The following is a 21,975-nucleotide window of genomic DNA, read 5'->3' on the forward strand; positions in this document are numbered from 1 at the left end:
GTATAAATAACCCATCATATTTAAGCCCTAGACAATAACAGGTAAATAGTGTTGAACCTTTTTCATGAGAGCTAGAAGTTTTATGTGCCTCTATCCTAGTTCTTATCCTTTTATCTCTGTGGGGCAGATTTACCAAAGTATAGTGCTGGCGCTCATGTGACGCAATCAAACGCAAACCCTCGTACATTTTCAATTTTAGGTGCATATCAGTATTTGCGTGGAATTTGAATGATTTTGTGACCCTAAAATGATTTTGCGTTGGCCAGCCCAAAAATAAAAATCATGCATGCAATATGGGTGTGGTAGTGTGGAACTGTTGGACCTAGGGAACCCCAAGTCACATAAGGTAGCTTGGCACTAAGTGGGCAGGCCTAACTCCAAGGAACATGTGCTAAGTTTGCGTAACACCCTTCAATAACATAACATCCATCCACTCAAAAATAAGGACACTACACAAATTTGGGAAAAATACGAGCTGTTTTATAAAAGTTCTCTTAGTTCCTTCATTTTCCAACTATACCGTAATTTAATGTAATTGAGTTTTCACAATCCCATTTCTTTTCTACATTGACCAGGTAAACATTTACAGCTTTCAACAGGTTATGTACAACATTAATGTTCTCCAGTAATCGCTTTTATACCTCCACCTGAAGCCCGACTTTTACCATACAGTTAAACCATCCCACCACATATTTTATTTCAAGAAAAGCAGGCTGGCATGAACTGTTCCCCAGATGACTCAAGGTTAACAATTTACTAGATAACCCCACCGGTCAGAGAACCCTTTCTCCTGTTATGGTTGAAGAAGGTCACACACAACTGTAGCTGGAAGAGAACAGGCAAGTTAAATCACTTTGGCTTAGATCAGATCAAACCCCTCAACAAAAGAAGAGTCTAAGTCTTACACATGTGCAGCCTTGCCCTGAGGAGTCCCCACTAGCAACTAAGGTGAATCAGCTGGCTTGTTATGTTTCTTTTCCCCAGCAGACCCCTTTTTCCTAGATAACCCTGGAACCAGCCAGTGCTGTACTGAGTAGTTGCTACTGAATAGGCTAGATGCAGTGCTGCCCAGTTCTCCTTTCTTGACAGACTTCGGGCTTGTCCTGCTGCTCCCCCCAGCTTCCCAGCTTCCTTGGCCGTGTAGCTCATGTGTTCCAGTCAACGACCGCCCCCTTTCTCTTCGAGCTCTTCTTTCTCGATGGAAAGGGTTTCCCTGCTCTCACTCCCCTGTCAGGCGAGCAGGCGCCCTTTCGTGCGTGTCACTCGGCAGCACTCGGCGCTTCCTGGCAGACCAGCAGGCGTTCCACAGAGCGCAACCCGCTCCCGCTGCAATGTAGGGCGGACTTCCGTGCACTTCTCCTCACCGACTCCTCCCTCAGGGCTCCGCCTGCAGTCGTCCTCTTCCGGCGCTTCCACACCTCCTCACACGTCACTGGGTCTTCCCGCAGCCGACCTCTTCCGGCGCTTCCACGCCTCCTCGCTCGTCACCGGAGCCTTTCCGAGGGACGATTGGACCGCTGAGCAGATCAGCTGTGCGGTAAGCTTTTTCTCACAGCACCCCCAGTCGCGACCTCACACAGCGCCTCAGCAGGGGTGGGGGTCGAACTCGTGGTCCAGTCAGGAAGTTTTTCCCCAAATAGCAGAGAGGTCCAGTTAATACACTGAGGCGGTGACACGCCAGGGTCAGCTTCACCCCTCTCCTCACTCCTCGTTGGGTATTCCGGAGCAGGCAGGGTTATAAGCTGGGGACCAGTGAGTTCACCATGGGGGCCGGGTTCGGTAGACAGACAAGGGGGCACGTCAGCATAGAAGGGCAGCCTGCCCGAAGGTCGATATCTCCCCTCTCAGTGCGTGCTCCTCCTCACTAAGTCGCCTTACTCCTGACCAGTCCCACTTCACACTTTCTCTCTCTGCCCAGCACTCTAAAATGGCCGCTCTGGTTCTGGCCTTATATAGGCTAGCCCTGGCCATCAGAAACCTCCAGAAGGTTCTAGGACCTTCTTAGTGTAACCCTATGGTCTCTTATCTAGAGGTGACAGTTATGGCAGTTTATGGCGACCATTTTGTAGGTCTTACAAATCTAGTCAGAAGAGGCACCTAGGCCTCAGGGAAAAGGACTACGAGGGTCAAAGAGCATCTAACCCCTAGCCAACACCGCAAAAATTCAGTGGACATAAAAATAAAGGGACATGAGGGGCAAAAAGCGGACAAAAATAAATAAACAAATAGGAGGGACTACCCAGAGGCAGACAGGTCCAACATGCGTCCCCCCCAGCTGAAAGTGGGGAGAGCTACCCAACCCCTTGGGAGTCCTCATCACTAAGGCGGAAATACCTAGAGAGACCGTCTGCATTGGCGTGGTCCACTCCAGGCCGATGTTCCACCCGGAAGTCCATTCCCTGTAGGGAGATGGACCATCTCAACAACTTGGGATTTTCTCCCTTCATTTGCATCAGCCAACGAAGGGGTCGGTGGTCAGTCAGAACCAGGAAGTGCGAGCCAAACAGGTATGGCCGCAGCTTCTTCAGAGCCCACACCACCGCAAAAGCTTCCCGCTCAATTGCACTCCACTTCTGTTCCCGGGGAAGTAGTCTCCTGGATAGGAAAACTACAGGCTGATCCAGACCCTCTTCATTGAGTTGCGATAACACTGCCCCAATGCCATGTTCTGATGCGTCTGTCTGGACAATAAACTCCTTGGAGAAGTCTGGGGCCCTCAGGACCGATGCTGCACACATTGCCTGTTTCAATTTCTCAAAGGCCCGCTGACAAGCCTCTGTCCAGACTACCCGGCGAGGTTGTTTCTTGGATGTGAGCTCTGTGAGGGGCGCTACAATAATGCCATACCCCTTCACAAAGCGACGGTAGTAACCTGTGAGGCCCAGGAAAGCTCGGACCTCAGTCTGGGTCTTGGGGGGTTCCCAGGCCATGATTTCCTCAATCTTTGCCTGAAGGGTTTGCACCGTTCCCCTACCCACCAAGTGGCCTAGGTACACAACCGACCCCTGCCCAACCTGACATTTGCTGCCCTTGATTGTCAAGCCAGCCTGTTTCAGGGCTTGGAGAACAGCTTGCAAGTGATGCAAATGGTCCTCCCAACTGCTGCTGAAGACAGCAATGTCATCCAGGTAAGCAGCGGAGAAAGCCTCCATTCCGGAGAGGACCTGGTTCACCAGCCGCTGAAAAGTGGCAGGGGCGTTCTTGAGCCCAAAGGGCATCACGCAGAACTGGAAGTGTCCCTCAGGCGTGGAGAAACCTGACCTTTCTTTTGCTCCATCTGTAAGGGAGATCTGCCAGTATCCTGAAGTGAGGTCAAAGGTACTCAGATATTGGGCAGCTCCCAGCCGGTCAATCAATTCATCCGCCCTAGGGATCGGATGAGCATCAGTCTTGGTGACTGAGTTCAGTCCCTGGTAATCCACACAGAATCTCAGTTCTGGAGTGGTCCCCGGTGGAGCAGCTTTTGGCACTAGAACCACCGGACTGGACCAGGGGCTGCTGGAAGGTTCAATAACTCCTAGCTCCAGCATCTTGGTAACCTCACCGTGGATGCTGGCCTTCACCTTGTCTGACAGCCGGTAGGTCTTTGACTTCACTGGTGGGCTGTCTCCTGTGTCCACATCATGGGTACACAGGTGGGTTCTTCCCGGGACAAGGGAGAACAACGAGGAGTACTGCTCCAATACCTGGCGGCAGTCCTCTCGCTGCTCAGGAGTTAGGGATGGGGAGAGAATCACTCCCTCCACCGACCCATCCTTTTCTTGAGACGAGAAGAGATCAGGGAGAGGATCGCTTTCTGCTTCCTCAGCACCATCAGTCACCATCATCAAGATGACCTCGGGCCTCTCATGGTGGGGTTTGAGGCGATTGGCATGCAGCACCCGTAGGGGCTGCCGAGGGGTCTTAAGATCCACCAGGTAGGTGGCCTTACCCTTCTTTTCCAACACCTCAAAGGGGCCTGCCCAACGATCTTGAAGGGCACTTATCTCTCCAGGTTCCATCACCCACACTTTCTGGCCAGGCTCCAACTCCACCGGGTGAGCATTGTGGTCATACCACTCCTTCATTACTGCTTGGCTGGCTTCCAAGTTGTCAGAAGCTTGCTTCCCCTCCTTTGCCATTTGGCTCCGGAAGGCCAGCATGTAGCTCACCACATCCTGGGCAGGTTTTCTGGGAGACTTTTCCCATCTATCCTTCACCAGGCTGAGAGGTCCACGTACAGGGTGCCCACACAGAAGCTCAAAGGGGCTGAAGCCCACTCCCTTCTGCGGCACTTCCCTGCAAGAAAATAGCAGGGTAGGAGGACGTCCCATTTCCTCCGCAGGCTCTCAGGCAGACTTCTGATCATGCCTTTCAAGGTCTTGTTGAACTTTTCTACCAGTCCATTTGACTGGGGGTGGTAGGGAGTGGTGAACCGGCAGGTCACTCCACACTCCTTCCACATTGCCCGCATGTATGCTGACATGAAGTTGGTCCCCCTGTCGGACACAACTTCCTTGGGGAAACCCACTCGGGTAAAGATCCCCATCAGGGCCTTAGCCACAACAGGTGCAGTAACAGTCCTCAAAGGAATTGCCTCTGGGTACCGTGTGGCGTGATCCACCAGAACCAGGATAAACCTGTGACCAGCTGTAGTTGGTGGATCCAATGGCCCCACAATGTCGATGCCCACCCTTTCAAAGGGGGTGCTAACGACAGGTAGTGGTTCCAGGGGAGCTTTCAGCTTGACCCCTGTCTTCCCACTGGCTTGACAGGATACACATGTCCGACAGTAGGTGTCAGACGCCACTTTCATCTGAGGCCAGTAAAAGTGGGGGACAAGCCGGGCAAAGGTCTTGTCCTGACCTAAGTGTCCTGCCAAGGGCATTTCATGAGCCAATTCTAACAGAAAGGCTCAGTATCGTTGAGGGACTACCAAGGCCCTGGACAAACCGGGTAAAGGTACCTTGGGTTCACTGTAGAGGAGTCCATCCTCCCAGTAAATGTGGTAGTGCCCTGCAACTTTCCCTGCTGCCTGGGCTTCGGCCTGTCGCCTCAGTCCCTCAAGGGTAGGGCACTCCTTCTGGCCCTTACAAAACTCCTCCCTAGTAGGCCCTCCCTCCACATGCCACTCAGCAGGGATGGGTAGGTCCTCCAGGGAGACTACTTCCCCCTCCACGGACTCCTGGCTCACCACCGCAGGTGGCCGATCTGTCTCATGGGCGGTGGAAACCGAAGCAGGCTTCTCCTGTCTTCGGGTCTGTCCCTTTTTGGCAGCGGGCTGGGCCATTGTTCCAGGCTCCAACCCAGGCGAACTCCCTCTCTGGGCAGTCGAAGACCTTGTGCTTACACAGGCCCAGTCAGGTGTACCCAGCGAATGAGTCCGGTATTCCACCTCCTTCCAGACATTGTGCTCCATGTCATTTCCCAGCAGACAATCGACTGGCACGGCAGGGCTTACGGCAACTCGAAGTGAACCTGCAACCCCTTCCCACTCAAAGGGAACCTCGGCCACAGGGTAGTGGCCCATTCTGCCGTCAGCCATCGCGGCAGGGTGGAGTACATTGGGAATCACCTGCTCTGGAGACACCAGTTGACTCCTTACCATAGTCATACTGGCTCCTGTATCTCTCAGAGCCTCCCCTCTCTGGCCATTGATGGTGATCCACTGCCCATACTTGGTAGTATTTGGGGGCACCTGGATCTTAGGAACCATCTCCCGATCTCCCAGGGACACTAAGGTGACACCCGCCCACTCACCCCCCTTATCTAAGGGCAACTCCTCCCGAGCGCTACACTAGCTACTCCCAGGGCTTTTCCTCCGGTGGGAGGGGGTGGTCTCTTTGGGCACTTGACATCTCCCTTATAATGTCCAACACCACCACACTCAAAGCAGTGGACAACCCTTGGCTGCTGGCTTTGGCCAGGATGAGGGTTTCTGGGCGGGTTAGCCTTAGGGGTAAATCTTGTTCCCTTTCCCTGGAAATTGTTTTGGGGACCTTTTGAGAACTCCCGCTTTTTATCTCACCCCTCCTTCTTCTGGGGGGCGCCCTGTCCGGCCCTTTGGGAATCCCCTCCAGTCCCCTTTCAGGACACCCGGGTACTTGCCCAGATGTCTGCCTCCTCTGCAAGCTTCCGGGGGTTGGTCAGCTTGCTGTCCACCAGGTGTTGACGCAGCTCGGGAAAACATTTCTCGAGTAGATGCTCTTTGAGAAACAGGTCATATAACCCCTCATAGTCCTTCACCTCGCTGCCCCGTATCCAGCCCTCCAATGCCTTCCTTGCATAGTCCAGGAAATCCACCCAGTTTTGGGTGCTTAATTTGTGACTCCCCCTGAACTTTTGGCGATACTTCTCTGGGGTTAGCCCAAACTTTTTAATTAACGCCAGTTTCATGGTGGGGTAGTGGGTCTGCTCATCCTGCTCTAGGGCCAATAGTGTTTCCCGTCCAGTAGGAGGCATGTACTTGTATAAACCACCCCCCCCAGTGTTTCTCCTGGATCCCCTGGGCTCTTAAGGAGACCTCATAGGCAGCCAGCCACTTGGCTATGTCATCCCCTTGGCTGTAGCTGGCAACTATGTCTTTAGGTAGGTAGGGTCTGGATTCCCTAGTTAATTCTTTGGTTTCGCTGCCACCATTCGGAGAATTGGAGGGTTCTAACTGTAGGGCCTTGAGTTCTAGCTCTCTCAGTTTTATCTCATGAGCCATCCTCTGTTCCTCCCTCCCCTGTTCCAATTTGGCTAATTCCAACTTTAATTTTCTTTTCTCCCTCCTGTCCATTAGTTCAGCTTTGGTCAAGCTTCCTCCGGAGACACTACTACCCTTCCTTGAGTAGGTCATCGGTCCTGGAAGTAGGTTTCCCATCTCAGGATGGAACAATCCCTCTACCCCTATGACTGTGTCCCGGTCCGTCCCCTCTTCCTCCTCCTTCTCTTCCCCATGTGCTGCCACCCAAGCCCTCAAACTGGTCTGGAGTTCCCCTTTCTTGGCACCACGCTTAAAAAACACTCCCATCTTTTGGCAAAAGTCTCTAAGCTGGGCTACAGAATAAGTTTCCAGTTCTTCCAGAGCAAATTCCATTTTGCTGAAGAGCAATGTAGGGACAAGCACACAAAAAGAATAGATTCAAAAGGGGCAATTTGAAGCTACCTCCACCCACCACCAGGACTAAATTTAGAAAAAGCAAAAGTAGTAATTGGGAAGTTCGCCAGGAGAAAGAAACCCAAGGTGTAGGCCTGTGGGGGATGCTTTGTTACTTCAGAGTAGACGAAAACACAGTTCGTATCCCACCACTGGACACCAATTATGTTGGACCTAGGGAACCCCAAGTCACATAAGGTAGCTTGGCACTAAGTGGGCAGGCCTAACTCCAAGGAACATGTGCTAAGTTTGCGTCACACCCTTCAATAACATAACATCCATCCACTCAAAAATAAGGACAATACACAAATTTTGGAAAAATACGAGCTGTTTTATAAAAGTTCTCTTAGTTCCTTCGTTTTCCAACTATACCGCAATTTAATGTAATTGAGTTTTCACAATCCCATTTCTTTTCTACATTGACCAGGTAAACATTTACATCTTTCAACATGTTATGTACAACATTAAAGTTCTCCAGTAATCACTTTTACACCTCCACCTGAAGCCTGACTTTTACCATACAGTTAAACCATCCCACCAGGTATTTTATTTCAAGAAAAGCAGGCTGGCATGAACTGTTACCCAGATGACTCAAGGTTAACAATTTACTAGATAACCCCACCGGTCAGAGAACCCTTTCTCCTGTTATGGTTGAAGAAGGTCACACACAACTGCAGCTGGAAGAGAACAGGCAAGTTAAATCACTTTGGCTTATATCAGATCAAACCCCTCAACAAAAGAAGAGTCTAAATCTTACACATGTGCAGCCTTGCCCTGAGGAGTCCCCACTAGCAACTAAGGTGAATCAGCTGGCTTGTTATGTTTCTTTTCCCCAGCAGACCCCTTTTTCCTAGATAACCCTGGAACCAGCCAGTGCTGTACTGAGTAGTTGCTACTGAATAGGCTAGATGCAGTGCTGCCCAGTTCTCCTTTCTTGACAGACGTCGGGCTTGTCCTGCTGCTCCCCCCACCTTCCCAGCTTACTTGGCCGTGTAGCTCATGTGTTCCAGTCAACGACCGCCCCCTTTCTCTTCGAGCTCTTCTTTCTCGATGGAAAGGGTTTCCCTGCTCTCACTCCCCTGTCAGGCTCGCAGGCGCCCTTTCGTGCGTGTCACTCGGCAGCACTCGGCGCTTCCTGGCAGACCAGCAGGCGTTCCACAGAGCGCAACCCGCTCCCGCTGCAGCGTAGGGGGGACTTCCGTGCACTCCTCCTCACCGACTCCTCCCTCAGGGCTCCGCCTGCAGTCGTCCTCTTCCGGCGCTTCCACACCTCCTTACGCGTCACTGGGTCTTCCCGCAGCTGACCTCTTCCGGCGCTTCCATGCCTCCTCGCTCGTCACCGGAGCCTTTCCGAGGGACGATTGGACCGCTGAGCAGATCAGCTGTGGGGTAAGCTTTTTCTCACAGCACCCGCAGTCGCGACCTCACACAGCGCCTCAGCAGGGGTGGGGGCCGAACTCGTGGCCCAGTCAGGAAGTTTTTCCCCAAATAGCAGAGAGGTCCAGTTAATACACTGAGGCGGTGACACGCCAGGGTCAGCTTCACCCCTCTCCTCACTCCTCGTTGGGTATTCCGGAGCAGGCAGGGTTATAAGCTGGGGACCAGTGAGTTCACCATGGGGGGCGGGTTCAGTAGACAGACAAGGGGGCACGTCAGCATAGGAGGGCAGCCTGCCCGAAGGTCGATCTCTCCCCTTTCAGTGCGTGCTCCTCCTCACTAAGTCGCCTTACTCCTGACCAGTCCCACTTCACACTTTCTCTGCCCAGCACTCTAAAATGGCCGCTCTGGTTCTGGCCTTATATAGGCTAGCCCTGGCCATCAGAACCCTCCAGAAGGTTCTAGGACCTTCTTAGTGTAACCCTATGGTCTCTTATCTAGAGGTGACAGTTATGGCAGTTTATGGCGACCATTTTGTGGGTCTTACAAATCTAGTCAGAAGAGGCACCTAGGCCTCAGGGAAAAGGACTACGAGGGTCAAAGAGCATCTAACCCCTAGCCAACAGCGCAAAAATTCAGTGGACATAAAAATCAAGGGACATGAGGGGCAAAAAGGGGACAAAAATAAATAAACAAATAGGAGGGACTACCCAGAATGAGACAGGTCCAACAGGAACCAACACAAAAAAGGTGCTACATGTATTTACAAAAGTCACGCAGATTGACTCGAAGCAGCATGAACGAAAAATTAGTGAACAAAATAGCACATTTGAAAAGTAGGAGCATAAAAGACTGTTCTCTGGAACATGTAGTAGCGCACCATAGCACTTCATTGTATGCAAACAAACGTTGGAGATTAACATAGCAAGCTGACATGAACGTCTTCTCACCCTGTCAAAAGGACAACAACAGATGAAAGAAAAAATCTACAACCAGACAATTTCTTTGTTTGACTTGATTGAAGAAGAAATTGTAAAGAAATTCAGGCTCACCAGGGAAATGATCATCTCCCTGTTTCCCCAAATTGGACCATCCCTTAGGCCATAACTGGGAGCTCACATGCCATACCAGCTCATGAGACGGTAATGGCAATACTACACCTTCTTGTTTCTGGTTCTTTCCAAACTACTTGTGCTACAGTGGCTGGTGTGTCTCCAAGTGCACTGTCTTCATTTCTGCTACATGTCTACATGGAAACTACAATGAAAATAATGCCACAATACCTGCGATTTCCAAATTCTGCCCAGGATCACAGACAAGTAAATCAAGGGTTCTATCAGATTGCTCAATTCCCACATGTCCTAGGTGCAATAGATTGTACACATGTGAACTTGCTTCCATCTCCAGAAACAGCTCATTTGTATAGAAAAAGAAAACATACCTACGCCATAAATGTACAACCCATCTGTGATAACAAGTACTGCTTCACAAATGTTGTTGCAAATGATCTGGGTAGTGCTCATGATTCTTACATTTTCCGTCATTGCACCATTAATCAGCATTTTGAAAGTGGAATGTATAGAGAGGGCCTATTGGTTGTTAAGTGTTGCAATCATATTATCAATATGAAATAAGTCTTTAAAAATATAGAAGAATATTTCTCTTCAAAGCATAGCAATTGGTGTTGAACGCCAAACATGTTTCCTTGGTTAGTGTTACGAACATGAAGGTATGCTAAGTATACAAATACATTTGTAATAATTAATATACACCACTAAACTTTTTGCTCACTTCTCAAGTCCCTCTAAGTCATGCAAAGCACCGCATAGTGGAGCTTAGCGTTACTCTTTGTCAAGGGAGCATTTCATGGGTGCAGCATGGGTGTTTGCATTACAACCCCAAATGAACTTTTTATTTAAATAAAACACTACTAACTCTCACACACTGCAGCGCACCACCCAAAGTTGATGCACTGTGTCGGTTGACAGGGAGAAAGCAGTAAAGTGTCACATCTACAGATATATGGCACTCTCCTTGCCTCTGCTAAGTACAAGTGCACAATCAGGCTGCTGAATGTCACACACACACTTTAGCACCTTGGTGCAATGGTGCTTGCATGAGTCTAGCATCGTCTTTGTACTGGGAGGGTACCCTTCCAGACCAAAATACAATGCCTAGACAAGCTATAACACGTTTCCTACTTTATCTATGTGCTGCACTGTACAGCACACATACAATGTCGAACAAATGTGGAATTTAGTCTAAGCATGACATTTGTTGATGGAAGTATACAATTTCAGTACAAAGCTTATGCAAATACAACTCAGACACCCATGCATCATGGTGCAAAGGTGTATGTGTGCGTGTCACTCTGCTGGCTGATTGTGTGCCAGTGCAAAGGATAGAGCATCATTGTGCTATATCTCTGTACATAAGGAGCTTTCCTACTCTTCCTGTGTCACACATTGCAGCACAGGAGCTTTAAATGATGTGCAGTGTTCGGTGACACACTGAAAATCTGTGCTGGTGTAATTCAAAATGATGTAAAAAAAGGCAAGTTCTGATCATAAGTGTGTTTACATTTTAGGTGACATGCATACGTTCTCAGACCCTGGTTGTTAACACCCTTCAGCAAAACAAAAACACTATCTGAAGACGTATATAATGCAGCACATCATAGGTCTCGTGCCATAATTGAACGAACATTTGGCATACTTAAATGAAGGGTTCCGATGTTTGGATTTATCTGGAGGTAGACTTTTGTACAAGACACACATTTTGTGTAGGACAATTGTGGTTTGCTGTACATTACATAAAATTGAGGTTGAAATGATCCATTGATATTGAAGAAGATCTTGATACAGATATGTATCTGAAGAAGATTCCATAAATACACATGATAATAGAAAATTGGAATCTGAAGAAGCTGTTAGGCGTAGGCAGATTTTAGTAAATATTTTTTTTTACAATATAACCATATTATCTTAAGAACTTATTACTCATAGAGTTATGTGACTAACTAAATGTACAAGATGGAATTTTTAGCAATTCCTTTTCAGGTCAAATTATTTTTCTTAATTCAGCTAGAAACACCAGCTGTTTGTGTAACTGGCAGCGTCATTGTCTTGTAATACGAGTCATCAATAAAAAATATCTCAATTTATTTTCTGTATTTACCATAGTGACTCATAATAAATAAATGTACATACCTTTTCGCAGATATGTTGTCAAAAAGCAAAAGATTTTCAGAATTCTATGTAAGTCATAAATCTAACATGCAATATGCCTGTGCTGTTTATAATTGTTTTAATGCCCATTAAAAAGTGTCAGTTAACATAAGCATCCACTCGTTAAATGTTGATATGAAGGTATTCCGAACTTTAATTCCTAATGTGGTAAATATAGAATGAAGATTAGCTATAGGATGCAAGTGTACTGTAACTCAGAATTATGTGATGCACCATATATAAGTTACTGCACACACTCCATGAGGACTCAAATCAATGTACACTCTATAACGTGGAGACATTCATGTTACAGTTAATCAATTCATAATGTCATAGATTAATTTGAAAGTTGTATTTGGCCAAATTTGTACTAACAAACAGCTGTTAATGTGTGTATATGCATTTGTACTTGTTACATATATTATATGTTAAAATAAAAAAATTCAGAAACACATCAATACCAATTACTTCTAAACTCTTTAATGTAAGGTAGATGATTAAAATATCCCAACTCACATTTATCTATGTTTATCGCAAGGATATACTAGCTACATTTTTTACACAACCATTATAGAGCATTTCAACAGAAACATATTAACATTAGCACCATAAAACTACTACTCCAAACATACTGAGTATTAATCATAAAATCAACATATATGCAATATCCCTAAAATTTTCTTAGAGGTAGATGTTGTACGGCTCTTTGTAGTGATCTGTTTTCCTTCAACATTTTCTTTAAAAGTATTGTCTGTTTGTTTCTTGATGAAAGCATTTCCACACCTGATGTTGCTGGTTTGCATTTGCCCTCTTGATCCCCTGTCTGGCTCCTACTGACTTTCAGTACATCTTTGGTTGAGATTCTATAGTGAGAACCACTCTCTTGTAATTTTCTTTTAACATCTTGTCTTTCATCCACACGTTCTCCGATTAATCACAAATGTTTGCTCACTTCCTCCATGTGGAGATACCTTTGTTTTCGTTTGGATCTCTTCCACTTTTCAGCAAGATCCTCGTCACCCTAAGGTAAGACAAATACACACACGTATATAACATCAATATACCAAGTCTAGTGACATTTAAGTCATCAACAATATGCAAGTAACAACTGATGTGTTATGTACATGGACCATATAACTTCCTGTTCTGTGAAGCAAAATCCTTTGAATTTTCATATATATAAAATGCTGATTGGACAGTGTTCCCATTAAATCAACTCCTTAGCAATGTCAACATCGACCATGAGCACTGTGCTATGCTCTCCATGATCAGCACAAAGTATTTTCACTCAGATGTGTACAGGGGAAGGTCTACTACTCTTCCACTGTTGCTATCCATACTTTCTCAGGAACTTCAGAATCTCCTGTTTGTGTGTCTCCAGCCCCATAAATAACCTTATAAATGACTAGACACTGACCTTCCCAAAAGAGAACGTGTTGGCCTCACAGTACTTTCTCACTCTGACGTAGTGCAACTCATTAAGAAATACACTTGGGGAAAATCCAGTGAGCGTCCCTTTATGCTCTACACTTATAGCACAACCTAGAGACAGAAGTATTTAATGTTCCGTATTTCTGCAAGCTTCTACCTCTGGCGAATCCATTTATATTCAGGTTCCATTTTGTGACACTCATTAGGAGCAAGCCTTACGAAGGTGCACAGGCCTGTTGGACTGTAAGTGAACTAAAACTGTGTACTGTTACTACGACTGCAGAAGTGATAATGTTGCAAGTGTTCGTGAGATGCAGTTACTATGCTTCTCTCTCTGATTTCATACATTAAAGCCCATATAAAGTCATGGCTATAATTCTGAATAATGATTAGACAAATGAGTGTTAAACCCCAGATGTTTATACAAGTAACTGGCTCTCATTGGCTGTGTATCATTCGTACAATCTCTGCATTATGTTTTGTGAACCATACACACCCATATTAACTTCTGTAAAATGAGCAGGTCTACACTGGTGTCTGCATCCTCACAGCTGTTGATCGATAAGAATATGTTGCAAATGTACTTCCAAATTGTGTAAATATTTAAGCTTTCACACCTCACACTTGTGTGTGTGTGTGCATGAGGACACCAACATATTCATACCATTGTGACCCCCCTCTCAGTGTACGAAACCGCACAGCCCAGGAAGGAAGAACATAGCTCATGGCACACACACACATGATCCATCCCAGCTGTGTGATGATTTCATAATAATAATGTAATATATACATGCTGCTGGCACACACTCAGCCCCACGGTGCATGTATGTTTGCAAACAGGTGATGTTATGCACATATCAGACTCATATCAGACACAGCCCCCAGCACATACATGTATAGAAATTACATAGGTGAAATCATCTCAGACAATGTAATTAGTCTTCAGAAATAAACACATCTACTTTTTATGTCACCATGTCTCCATGAATTTATTAAACAACATATACAGATCCCCAGTGCATTGCAGATCGTGTCTTCAACACTTCGTCAATTATGTACATGAAATTTTAAATGTGCAAAATATTTTATTGTATTTATATGAAAAAGTTAAAGCCATATATATTTTTCTTGACCTTCAAAGGGTATATAAAAGTGTTAGTTCAGGTTTGGTATGCACGTAGAGGTTTGGTATGCATGTGGAGTGAACCCAAGGGAATTCGATATGTTTTGGTCTTTGTAACCCTTGGTGTGAGGGGTCTCTCTGATTTTTAATACTGTTGAAAGGTCTGCCACACTGCTGTACTACTGCCCTGCTGTGCTGACCTGCTGCCCTCTTGCCAGGGTGAAAAGGACTCAACCTGCATCTCCGGAGCCCAGAACCCAAAGGGACTCCAAGGTTTTGTTTACTGGCCTCCTGAGCTGAAGGGACACAACAGGCTTCCAACAACCTTGTGCCTGGACTTTGCCATCCGTAATGTTACCTTGTCAAGTGGTGACCTCCTAGTCCTGGACTCATGAAAGTGCGCTTAGGGTGCTCTGCCAGTCTCTGTGGATAAAGAAAAACTGATGTATTTTCTCTGCTGCGCAGCGCAAACCCCAGTAGAACTGCCGCGTCGCGGCTGCTGCAGGGATGGGATCCATCGCAAAGACCCGCATTGGCTGCGCAGCCCCATCATAACTGTTGCTGCGTCAATCAGAACACAGGCAGCCACACCACTTCTTAGAACCAATACATCCCTTTGGCTGCACAACATATCTTCGGCGCAAATACTCGCAATGCTCGGCAAATTTAAGATTTAAGATACTCTGTTTAGTGGGCCTAACTGGCTCATTGTAGCCAGCTTATGCTCTGTCGCGGTGGCCTGAATTTGAGACTTTGTCCGTGTCTGGCACAACCAGATATCCACAGTTGGCACTTTGTGCTTTTTGGTGCTATTTTGACTAAAATCTTTACATTTGCATATGTCTGGTTCTACTGATTGGATGTTTGTGGTTTTGGTCTTGTTTTATTTATTTAAGGAAGGCGAATTTTCCTAACATTGTGTGGGATTATTTTTGTGTGGTGAGGTCACTTTATTAATGTTTGAAGTGTTGCACAAATACTTTGCACATTGCCTCTATGTGAAGGCTGACTGCTCTATGTCAAGCTGCCAAATGGTTGAGCACAGGATAATTTAAGATTGGCTTGTGCCTCACCTTGACAAGGACTGTGATTGCTGCTTGACCAAGGCCCACATCCCTGTCACCCAACAGCAACATTTCTTACAGTAGCCTTTACAAAATTAAAAAATAAGGATGGTTGCAATGGAATGCCCCATACTACTCAAAAAAAGCTTCCATGACACTTAATAACTGAGAATGCCTATTCTCAGGCCCAGCCTCGCCAAACGCATGCACTCACCTACTCAGTGCCTGGGTTTCCTCATGGGTAACAAGCAGCGCTCTAAAAATCAATAATATACAGCTAGGCTTTGCCCACCTTTTTTTACTCTGGGTCAACTTTCCTGGCCAGGACATGCAGTGCGCTGTAAAGTGCATGTACAACCATGTTTGGATGGGGTGTCTGAAATTGTTTTATTACAATAGTTAGCACGAGGCTCATACACAAAGTATGAATGATGATAGATATTTAATATGATGTCGTATCATAATTGTTATTTTGTCTTCTAAATATTATTTCACACCCAATACTCAGTGGTGGCTGGCAGGGAACAGGGGTGGTAGGGCAGGGGGGTTGAAAAAAAAATAATAATAAAATAACACCTTTTAAACGTCCAGCGTCTCTCCGTCGCATTGCCGCTCTTCTTGGCAGGTCTGAACCAGGAAGCACCCAGGTTCTCCATAGCCAAGCACAACGCTGCAATGCAGTGTTGTAATTGGTCTGAGTGCCGTGGTTCGGCGCTCATGCGGGGACAGGGAGCATGTGCATGTTTTGCACCAGGCTGTGGATTACAGCCTGGTGGGGAAGATGCAAAGTGTGCATAACTGTTTGGCTGGCCCAAGACGGCCGGCCAAGCAGTCATGCACACATGGAGTGTGCAAACCACTTATTCCCCTGTGACCCCAGCCCAGCCCTGCCCGCCCTAATCCATCCCTGTAGCAAAGAAAAATAAATGATAATAACAGGGTTATTATCATTATTTTGTTTTCTGCTCTGCGAGCAGTGGGGCGAAGCTCCCCCGCCTTAGAAGTCATTACGTCTTGGGTGATGGAGATATTCAGTAGGTATTCCCCATTACAGCCACAATCTTAATTCACCAAATCACACTCTCATTTTGTTTATTCACACATACATGTTTAATTATCATATATTGGCACAAGCTTTTGCTGTATACATTGATATTAAATATGTGGAGTAAATTTAAAAGCACTTAGCTGAGTACTGATTTTAAAGATAATGTACAAAATTATATATTGTATACTCACTTTTATACACCTTTACATAGGTTTACTTGTGCTACAAGTCATTTCGTTAACTAAAGATTACTGAAATGTTTTGTTGTTTTAATTAAGACATTTTAGTGTCTCACATATCAACATGGGGTATCTTCTTCTTCAGACACATTCTTAGATTGCTCTTTTGAATTATTCAATGTTTTGGATAGTGTAATATTCATACTGCAATATCCTTGGTGTATGTTGAGATTAGCATGTCGCGCCTCATGTGTACCAGCAATGCTCTCAAGTGTTGAAGCTATTTTCCTTTGAGATGACAAAATTAATGTATTTTGTGGTTGCAAATACTTAAAGTCCTCTCTGAGACCTGTTATTGAACTCAACATTTGGTTTAGTGTGTTTGCTATTTCGACAGTGTCACATTGTGCAGCTTCTGTGGCACTGTAATTTGTTAAAGAAAGAATACAATAATATTATCATGCTGTTTGGATTTCACAAGCTTTAGTAAGTCCTCATGTATGTCCATCAGTGATGCATCTATTCCATTTAAAAAGGAGTAAAATCCTTCTATTTGTTCTGGAACAGCCATTGTAGGCTTTAAATAATCTGTAGACTCCATCATATAACCCATGAAGTGTTGCAAGGCCCTCTTTCATTGCATCACAAGTCTTTTACTGGATCTTTTGAATGCGCCTTTCAAATTCTTGTACTGGTATATGTAATGTTGATGTCTGCCTGTATGTGGTTGAAATACCAGTAGTAATTTGGCTTCTTTCTGCTGTGTTCTGTGTGTGAACATCTATGTGACTTTGGGATATATTGGTTTCCTCTTCTAAATAATTAGACAGTACGTATAATGTGTCCTCATCAATTGATAGTAAAGAGATATCAACATTTGCTAAATCTTGATCATCATTCGATAGGATATTTTCAGGAATCACATGACCTGCACAAAAGCATATGAAAAATATCAAAAATTCAATTGTATCATATATAGATTTTAGTTCATGTTATCATAACAATTATACATACAATAAATTATGACATTCAATGTTGAGATCAACACATATTACAGAGTAGAACTTATATATGATTATGTGGGCGCTAATGTGTCACACACATTGAGAATGTTCCCCACAGAGTTGTGAAACATGCTCACAACACAGAGGTTAAGTGCAGCATATGTGGTGGTGCTTTTCACCCCATGACAATATGATCAATTTTTGTGTACACAATTACTTTGTATTGCTACAATAGTAATCTAATCATGCAAATTTTACTTGATGCCTACACAAAGCACTTCATTTGTTCACTATGATAGGCAGTGACAAAAAATAATCTTTTGCTTATTGAATCCATAAATGCTTTGATGTGACCACTAAGTTGGTGATGCTCATTGCCCTACTAACACATCTGTGTGAGCACACAATCTGAGCAAGAGGTGAACCAGTTTATGACATTTTATAACTTAGATGTTAATGCAACTGTGTTATTTGTTGAAGTAGTTTAGACTGGAACATCAGGTAAAGGGAACGATTTGAAGTATTTTAGATATTGTCTCCCTTTGTTTAGGAGACATCATAGATTTAAGCACTAGCAAGGGACATATATATGGCTTAACAGATATGTCTAACAACACCTTCTAATCATCGTGAAAGACCGAAAGGAAGTTGTCCTGCTGTCTATGACCTTAGAATAGATAGTACATAGTTAATTTGTTTCATCTTGTTATCAGGCCATGGTACATTAGCATAAGGAGACAACAAAAGTACAGCAACACTTGGCATGGAAGTACCCAGCTGGACATTTGAAAATAGATGTATACTGGACCCAAATATTGGGGGTGGACAAAAAAGTTTTGGTGGTATTGTCAAACAAATTTTGACATTTGCTTTTTCATACACCTATTTGCCTCTCTGGGCTTTATCCATGCGTAACAGTAGTAATGTGCTTGTGCTCCCTCTTTAAACCTTTAAACACATTTCTATATAACTGATTGACACATTGTGCTATGCTACTCTATTGTATCTTACTAAATGTACCCTGCGCCAGTAAATTCAAATGGCACATATGAACATCAGCAACCATTGTGAACGACACTGCATTGACAGACCTATTAAATGATAGCCAATCTGGCTTCCGACCAAACCATAGTACAGAAACTGCAATTCTGGACATAGTAGATGAGGCATTACTGGCTCTTGACCACAATGAAACTTGCCTCTTAATCCTGCTGGACCTGTCGTCAGCTTTCGACACGGTGAACCATGCCAAAATACTAGATCGGTTGAAAAACAGAATGGGACTAGAGGGTACAGTCCTTAATTGTTTCAGCTCCTTTCTTGAGAACAGATCGCAAAAATTCATTGTCAACCAAACCCTTTCAGGCCCAACCAGTAATACAATCGGAGTTCCACTAGCTCCAGCTCTATTCAATTTATACGTTGAACCACTCACGGAAATATTACAAAAAGCAAACATAGTTTTCCACATGTACGGGGATGACACTCAGCTGTACATCAAGGTCGCATCAACAGAAGAGATAAAGGCCATGAACCAAGCACTATCGAGAACCCTCCAATGGCTAACCAAGAATCACCTGAAACTAAACCCTCAGAAAACCGAGTTTCTACTGATTATACCCCAGAAAAGCAAACTAAGGATAGCAGAATGGTCCAACCTTATCACTGCTCTAAATTGTACTCCAAAGATTGTCGACTCCACTAAATCACTGGGAATTACTCTGAACAAAAACCTGAAAATGTTAGCACTATCACTACAATGGCAAAAAACGCCCGGTTCCATTTAAGCTACTTGCGAAAACTAAAACCATTCCTAAATAAAACAGATCTTAAAACAGCAGTTCAGGCACTGATCAGCTCAAGGATCGAATATGGGTGCACTACCTTGGCTGGCTGGGCTCCCCAAGATCTCAACAACCCCTTTGAAAGCATGTCTTAATGCAGCCACAAGACTTATAGCGGGATCCAAGAAACTAGATCCTGAGGTAACTGCTGTGCGCCACACATCTCCTCTGGGGTATGATTCTCTTACATTTGGCTTATTTCACCTTTCAAAAATCGCTTGCTTTGTTTTGCACCATTTCGTGTGCTTTTTCATGCCTTGTGTGTTGCTATGACATTTTGCTCTGTGACGCCTAATTTGTTTTTCAGATGCATCTCTTGGTGACGCTCCGGGTTGTAAATATGGCACAGCGCAGATTTTTTTAAACACACGTGGGCACATCGTCAAAGCATTTCCACGCAACGCAATGAGATATACACTTTGATAAATCTGCCCTTATATGTCGTGGACATTTGGAGGTAAAAGCAGTTTTTTTATGAAGCAGAGATTAATATATTATGGAAATGCCATTCTGTTTCAGTCACACGTTGTTTGCCATGGTTCAAGGCTGTGAGTTGAGCAAAACAGCCTTTTTTGTGTTAGGGTCGCAGATGGCATCACCTGTAGATGGCCCCCTGTAAATCTGGCACCATGTAGTTATCTATCATTTGTGAAATGCAGCGCTGCTAATTTTCAGGCAGCACTCTTTTGCATGAAAAGTGGTAAATTTGGTCCAACATGTCAAAAGGAACAAGAAGGAGCTGTTAAAAGATAAACCATCATCCAAGGACCCTTTCCCTAGCTCACCTCAGAGAATGATTGTTGAGAATGTCATACATTGGAGATAATGTTAAGGCAATTCATGAGAACCCCACAATGTGAGAGCCACGGGTCAATAAGTGAAAATAGGATTGGACCTCACATGATCGCTCCCTAGGAAATGAAAAAGGGAGAATAGGTCACACAACCCCCACAAGACTTCACCCTTAATCAGGAGGCTGAATATTTAATTTGAATCTATCTGATCTCCTTTTGTGCTAAGGGGGAGCAAACTATGTAAGAATTGAATGAGAATGCCAGAGGAGGGGAAATTTATGTAGAGAACTTTATACTTGAGAGCTCCCATCTTCTGTTTAGGAGCATGAGGGGTGGCAAGTGGGTTCTCGAAGTTAAGACTCAAGAGGTTTTAGAAGTTAAGACTCACTATTTTAGGCTAAAGTAGATACAGTAGTATGTTTACAATGTCATCACAAGAAGATGAGAGGGTACCCAAATGATTACAATACGTGGGTTGCTCCTGAGTGAAGAAAAGCAACCTAAAAGGGCAGTCAATCCACAGGATGAGTGAGTCAAATGAATAGTGAATATATTTAAAGTAGATTAAATGTGAGACCAGGCATGTCACCAGGATGACCCACTCTTTGAATTAGAGTTGTATCTCTTGTTTTTTAGTCGCACCTGCACCTAATGAATAATTTAGGTTACTAATCCCCACCAAGGTGTAACAAGCATTTGCAATGCAATCTCGCATTAGGAAAGTTTGATCTATTGGTATTGTAAATGACACATTTTTTATTTATGTGCTGTTTTTGAAAATAGCTAAATTAATAGCTTTGTCATTTACAATGCCAATAGTTATAACTTTCGCAAATGTGACACCTATAGCATTTGTAATGCAATATGTGTTGTATTTATGTGAGTTACTTGTATTGATGTTACAAATAACAATGACTTTTAATTTTTTTTCAATAATTAATACTTAAATAAAAGTTATTGTAATTTATAATGGCAATAGCTTAAAGTTTTGTGAATAACTTTTGTGAAGATTATGTTCAGTGTATTTTATTGTGACGAAAATCCAAGAACAGAAGTGAAATATTAACAAATTTTTGTTACATTTGTAATAAAGCTTGAAACATTGAGAGAACATATTTGAACCAGGTGTTGTTGAATGGTTGCACAGATTGATGCTGTGGTAGCGCTGAGTGATGTTGTGATGGCGAACGAGTGATGCTGTGGTGTTCAGTGATGCTGTGGTAGCACATAGTGATGTTGTGGTGCCCCTGAGTGATGCTGTGGTGGTGCGGAGTGATGCTGTACGCTATGCTATGTTTTGTTTTGCTATCCTATGTTTTGTTATGCTATGCTATGTTTTGTTATCCTATGCTTTGATTTGTTATGTTATGCTATGCTGTGTTTTGTTATGCTATGCTATGTTTTGTAATGCTATGCTATGTTTTGCTATGATATGCTTTGTTATGATATGCTATGTTTTGTTGTGCTATGCCATGTTTTGTTGTGTTTTATTATGCTGGGATTTGTTTTGCTATGCTATGTTTTGTTATGCTATGCTATGCTATGTTTTGTTGTGTTTGGTATGCTATGTTTTGCTATGCTATTATATGTTTTGTTTTACTATGCTATGTTTTGTTGTGTTTTGTTAAGCTATGCAATGTTTTGTTGTGTTTTGCTATTTTGTGTTTTGCTATCCTATGCGTTGTTATGCTATGCTATGTTTAGTTTTCATATCCTATGCTTTGTTTTGTTATGCTATGCTATGTTTTGTTGTGTTTTGCTATG

Source organism: Lissotriton helveticus, chromosome 10 (assembly GCF_964261635.1).
Source record: "Lissotriton helveticus chromosome 10, aLisHel1.1, whole genome shotgun sequence".
Classification (NCBI taxonomy): domain Eukaryota; kingdom Metazoa; phylum Chordata; class Amphibia; order Caudata; family Salamandridae; genus Lissotriton; species Lissotriton helveticus.